We start from the raw sequence: 6,683 nt of genomic DNA on the forward strand, positions 1-6,683 counted from the left end.
GTTCAGTATCAGTGCTAACCTGGATCCCAAATAGGAAAGCACGCTCATCGAGTTCATCCGTGAGAACCGGGACATCTTTGCATGGAAACCTTCTAACATGCCGGGCGTACCGAGAGAACTCGCTGAGCACACTCTCAACATTGATCCAAAATTTAAGCCGGTCAGGCAGTTTCTTCGGCGGTTCAATGAGGAGAGGCGTAAATGTTGGGGAACGTAGCAGAAATTCAAAATTTTCTATGCATCACCAAGATCAATCTATGGAGTTTACTAGCAACGAGAGGGAAGGAGTGCATCTACATACCCTTGTAGATCGCGAGCGGAAGCGTTCAAGAGAATGGGGTTGATGGAGTCGTACTCGTCGTGATCCAAATCACCGATGATCCTAGCGCCGAACGGACGGCACCTCCGCGTTCAACACACGTACGGAGCAGCGACGTCTCCTCCTTCTTGATCCAGCAAGGGGGGAGGAGAGGTTGATGGAGATCCAGCAGCACGACGGCGTGGTGGTGGAAGTATCGGGATTCCAACAGGGCTTCGCCAAGCGCTGCGGGAGGAGGGAGATGTGTCACGGGAGGGAGAGGGAGGCGCCAGGGCTTAGGTCTTGCTGCCCTCCGTCCCCCCCCACTATATATAGGGCCAAGGGAGAGGGGGGGCGCAGCCTTCGCCCTTCCTCCAAGGAAGGGTGCGGCCAGGGAGGAGTCCATCCTCCCCAAGGCACCTCGGAGGTGCCTTCCCCCTTTAGGACTCTCCCTTTCCCTTATCTCTTGGCGCATGGGCCTCTTGGGGCTGGTGCCCTTGGCCCATATAGGCCAAGGCGCACACCCCTACAGCCCATGTGCCCCCCGGGGCTGGTGGACCCCCGGACCCCTTTCGGCACTCCCGGTACAATACCGATAATGCACGGAACTTTTCCGGCGACCAAAATAAGACTTCCCATATATAAATCTTTACCTCCGGACCATTCCGGAACTCCTCGTGACGTCCGGGATCTCATCCGGGACTCCGAACAACTTTCGGGTTACCGCATACTAATATCTCTATAACCCTAGCGTCACCGAACCTTAAGTGTGTAGACCCTACGGGTTCGGGAGACACGCAGACATGACCGAGACGACTCTCCGGTCAATAACCAACAGCGGGATCTGGATACCCATGTTGGCTCCCCACATGCTCCTCGATGATCTCATCGGATGAACCACGATGTCGAGGATTCAATCAATGCCGTATACAATTCCCTTTGTCAATCGGTATGTTACTTGCCCGAGATTCGATCGTCGGTATCCCGATACCTTGTTCAATCTCGTTACCGGCAAGTCTCTTTACTCGTTCCGTAACACATCATCCCGTGATCAACTCCTTGGTCACATTGTGCACATTATGATGATGTCCTACCGAGTGGGCCCAGAGATACCTCTCCATTTACACGGAGTGACAAATCCCAGTCTCGATTCGTGCCAACCCAACAGACACTTTCGGAGATACCTGTAGTGCACCTTTATAGCCACCCAGTTACGTTGTGACGTTTGGTACACCCAAAGTATTCCTACGGTATCCGGGAGTTGCACAATCTCATGGTCTAAGGAAATGATACTTGACATTAGAAAAGCTCTTAGCAAACGAACTACACGATCTTGTGCTAGGCTTAGGATTGGGTCTTGTCCATCACATCATTCTCCTAATGATGTGATCCCGTTATCAACGACATCCAATGTCCATGGTCAGGAAACCATAACCATCTATTGATCAACGAGCTAGTCAACTAGAGGCTTACTAGGGACATGGTGTTGTCTATGTATCCACACATGTATCTGAGTTTCCTATCAATACAATTCTAGCATGGATAATAAACGATTACCATGAACAAGGAAATATAATAATAACCAATTTATTATTGCCTCTAGGGCATATTTCCAACAGTCTCCCACTTGCACTAGAGTCAATAATCTAGTTCACATCACCATGTGATTAACACTCATAGGTCATATCACCATGTGACCAACATCCAAAGAGTTTACTAGAGTCAACAATCTAGTTCACATCACTATGTGATTAACACTCAATGAGTTCTGGTTTGATCATGTTATGCTTGTGAGAGAGGTTATTAGTCAACGGGTCTGAACCTTTCAGATCCGTGTGTGCTTTACGAATATCTATGTCATCTTGTGGATGCTACCACGCGCTACATGGAGCCATTTCAAATAACTGCTCTACTATATGAATCCGATCTACTACTTAGAGTCATCCGGATTAGTGTCAAAGTTCGCATCGACGTAACCCTTTATGACGAACTCCTTTTCACCTCCATAATCGAGAAAATTCCTTAGTCCACTAGATACTAAGGATAAGTTCGACCGCTGTCATGTGATCCATTCTCGGATCACTATTGTACCTCTTGACCAACTCATGGCAAGGCACACTTCATGTGCGGTACACAACATAGCATACTGTAGAGCCTACGTCTAAAGCATAGGGGACGACCTTCGTCCTTTCTCTCTCTTCTGCTGTGGTCAGGTCTTGAGTCTTACTCAATACTCACACCTTGTAACACAGCCAAGAACTCCGTCTTTGCTGATCTATTTTGAACTCTTTCAAAATCATGTCAAGGTGTGCGTTCTTTGAAAGTATCATCAGGCGTCTTGATCTATCTCTATAGATCTTGATGACCAATATGTAAGCAGCTTTATCCAGGTCTTCCTTTGAAAAACTCCTTTCAAACAACCCTTTATGCTTTCCAAAAATTCTACATCATTTCGGATCAACAATATGTCATTCACATATACTTATCAGAAATGTTGTAGCGCTCCCACTCACTTCATTATAAATACAAGTTTCTAACAAACTTTGTATAAACCCAAAAACTTTGATCACTCCATCAAAGCGTATATTCTGACTCCGAGATGCTTGCTCTAGTCCATGGAAGGATCGCTGGAGCTAGCATACCTTTTAGCATCCTTAGGATTGACAAAACCTTTCTGATTGTATCACATACAACCTTTCCTTACGAAAACTGGTAAGGAAACTTGTTTTGACATCCATATCTGCAAGATTTCATAAATAATGCAGTAACTGCTAATATAATTCCAACAGACTCTTAGCATCGCTACGAGTGAGAAAAATCTCATCGTAGTCAACTCCTTGAACTTGTCGGAAAACATCTTAACGACAAGCCGAGCTTTCTTAATGGTGACACTTACCATCATTGTCTGTCTTCCTTTTAAAATCCATCTGCACCCAACAGCCTTACGACTATCAAGTATTTGGATCCTCTCTCGGATTTTATGGCCTCGAGCCATTCGTCGGAATCCGGGTCCACCATCGCTTCTCCATAGCTCGTAGGTTCATTGTTGTCTAGCAACATGACTTCCAAGACAGGATTACGTACCACTCTGAAGTAGTACGCATCCTTATCAACCTACGAGGTTTGGTAGTGACTTGATCCGAAGTTTCATGATCACTATCACAAGCTTCCACTTCAATTGGTGTAGGTGCCACAGGAACAACTTCCTGTGCCCTGCTACACACTAGTTGAAGTCATGGTTCAATAACCTCATCAAGTCTCCACCATCCTCCTACTCAATTCTTTCGAGAGAAACTTTTCCTCGAGAAAGGACCTGTTTACTTCCAGATCTGAAACAGGAGGTATACCCAACTGTTTTGGGTATTCTATGAAGATGCATTTATCCGCTTTGGGTTCGAGCTTATCAGCCTGAAACTTTTTCACATAAGCGTCGCAGCCCCAAACTTTTAAGAAACGACGGCTTAGGTTTCTCTAAACGGTGTCGTCTCAACGGAATTGCGTGGTGCCCCTTTTAAAGTGAATGCGGTTATCTCTAATGCCTAACCCATAAATGATAGTTGTAATTCGATAAGAGACATCATGGTATGCACCATATCCAATAGGGTGCAGTTATGATGTTCGGACACACCATCACACTGTGGTGTTCCAGGCGGTATTAATTGTGAAACACTTTCCACAATGTCTTAATTGTGTGCCAAACTCGTAACTCAGATATCTCTATGATCATATCATAGACATTTTATCCTCTTGTCACGACGATCTTCAACTTCACTCTGAAATTACTTGAACCTTTCAATAATTCAGACTTGTGTTTCATCAAGTAAATACACTGAGCATCTACTCAAATCATCTGTGAAGTAAGAACATAACGATATCCACTGCATGCCTCAACACTCATTGGACTGCATACATCAAAATGTATTACTTCCAACATGTTGCTCTCTTGTTCCATCTTACTGAAAACGAGGCCTTTCAGTCATCTTGCCCATGTGGTATGATTTGCATGTCTCAAGTGATTCAAAATCAAGTGAGTCCAAACGATCCATCTGCATGGAGTTTCTTCATACATATATACCAATAGACATGGTTCGCATGTCTCAATCTTTTCAAAAATGAGTGAGTCCAAAGATCCATCTACATGGAGCTTCTTCATGCGTTCTATACCAATATGACTCAAATGGCAGTGCCACAAGTATGTGGTACTATCATTACTATTTTATATCTTTTGGCACGAACATGTGTATCACTGCGATCGAGATTCATTTTAGGTGCAAGACCATTGAAGGTATTATTCAAATAAACAAAGTAACCATTATTCTCCTTAAATGAATAACCGTATTGCGATAAACATAATCCAATCATGTTTATGCTCAACCAAATAACAATTATTTAGGTTTAACACCAATCTCGATGGTAGAGGGAGCATGCGATGCTTGATCACATCAACCTTGGAAACACTTCCAACACATATCGTCATCTCACCTTTAGCTAGTCTCTGTTTATTCCGCAGCTTTTATTTCGAGTTACTAACACTTAGCAACCGAACCGGTATCTAATACCCTGGTGCTTCTAGGAGTACTAGTAAAGTACACATTCATATAATGTATATCCAATATACTTCTGTCGACCTTGCCTGCCTTCTCATCTACCAAGTATCTAGGGTAGCTCTGCTTCAGTGACCGTTCCCCTCATTACAGAAGCACTTAGTCTCGGGTTTGGGTTCAACCTTGGGATTCTTCACTAGAGCAGCAAATGACTTGCTGTTTCATGAAGTATCCCTTTTGCCCTTGCCCTTCTAGAAACTAGTGGTTTTACTAACCATCAACAATTGATGCTCCTTCTTGATTTCTATTTTCGCGGTGTCAAACAACGCGAGTTGCTCAAGGATCATCATATCCATCCCTGATATGTTATAGTTCATCACAAAGCTCTAATAGCTTGGTGGCAGTGACTATGGAGAACCATCACTATCTCATCTGGAAGATTAACTCCCACTCGATTCAAGCAATTTTGGTACTCAGACAATCTGAGCACATGCTCAACGATTGAGCTTTTTCTCCCTTAGCTTGCAGGCTTAAGAAACTTGTCAGAGGTCTCATACCTCTTGACATGGGCACTAGTCTGAAATCCCAATTTCAGTCTTCGGAACATCTCATATGTTCTGTGACGTTTCAAAACGTCTTCGGTGCCACAATTCTAAACCGTTAGCATTACGCACTGAACTATCACGTAGTCATCAAAACGTGTATGTCAGATGTTCCGCAACATCTATAGACGACGCTGAGGTTCAGCACACCGAGCGGTGCATTAAGGACATAAGCCTTCTGTGCAGCAATGAGGACAATCCTCAGTTTACGGACCCAGTCCGCATAATTGCTACTACCAACTTTCAACTAAATTTTCTCTAGGAACATATCTTAAACTGTAGAACTAAAGCGTAAGCCATGACATAATTTGCAAAGACCTTTTGACTATGTTCATGATAATGAAGTTCATCTGATTAATGAACTCCCACTCAGATAGACATCCCTCTAGTCATCTAAGTGATACATGATCCGAGTCAAACTAGGCCGTGTCCGATCATCACGTGAGACGGACTAGTCATCATCGGTGAACATCTCCATGTTGATCGCATCTACTATACGACTCATGTTCGACCTTTCGATCTCTTGTGTTTCGAGGCCATGTCTGTACATGCTAGGCTCGTCAAGTCAACCTAAGTGTTTCGCATGTGTTCCGAGGCCTGTACATGCTAGGCTCGTCAACACCCGTTGTATTCGAACGTTAGAATCTATCACACCCGATCATCACGTGGTGCTTCGAAACAACGAATCTTCGCAACGGTGCATAGTTAGGGGGAACACGTCTCTTGAAATTTTAGTGAGGGATCATCTTATTTATGCTATCGTCGTTCTAAGAAAATAAGATGTAAACATGACAAACATCACATGCAAATCATAAAGTGACATGATATGGCCAATATCATCTTGCGCCTTTTGATCTCCATCTTCGAGGCACGGCATGATCACCTTCGTCACCGGCTTGACACCATGATCTCCATCATTGTGTCTTCATGAAGTTGTCTCGCCAACTATTACTTCTACTACTATGGCTAACGGTTAGCACTAAAGTAAAGTAATTACATGGCGTTTTTCATTGACACGCAGGTCATACAATAAATTAAGACAACTCCTATGGCTCCTGCCGGTTGTCATACTCATCGACATGCAAGTCGTGATTCCTATTACAAGAACATGATCAATCTCAAACATCACATATATCATTCATCACATTCTTTTGGCCATATCACATCACATAGCATACCCTGCAAAAACAAGTTAGACGTCCTCTAATTGTTGTTGCATGTTTTACGTGGCTGCTATGG

Source organism: Aegilops tauschii, chromosome 3 (assembly GCF_002575655.3).
Source record: "Aegilops tauschii subsp. strangulata cultivar AL8/78 chromosome 3, Aet v6.0, whole genome shotgun sequence".
Taxonomy (NCBI): domain Eukaryota; kingdom Viridiplantae; phylum Streptophyta; class Magnoliopsida; order Poales; family Poaceae; genus Aegilops; species Aegilops tauschii.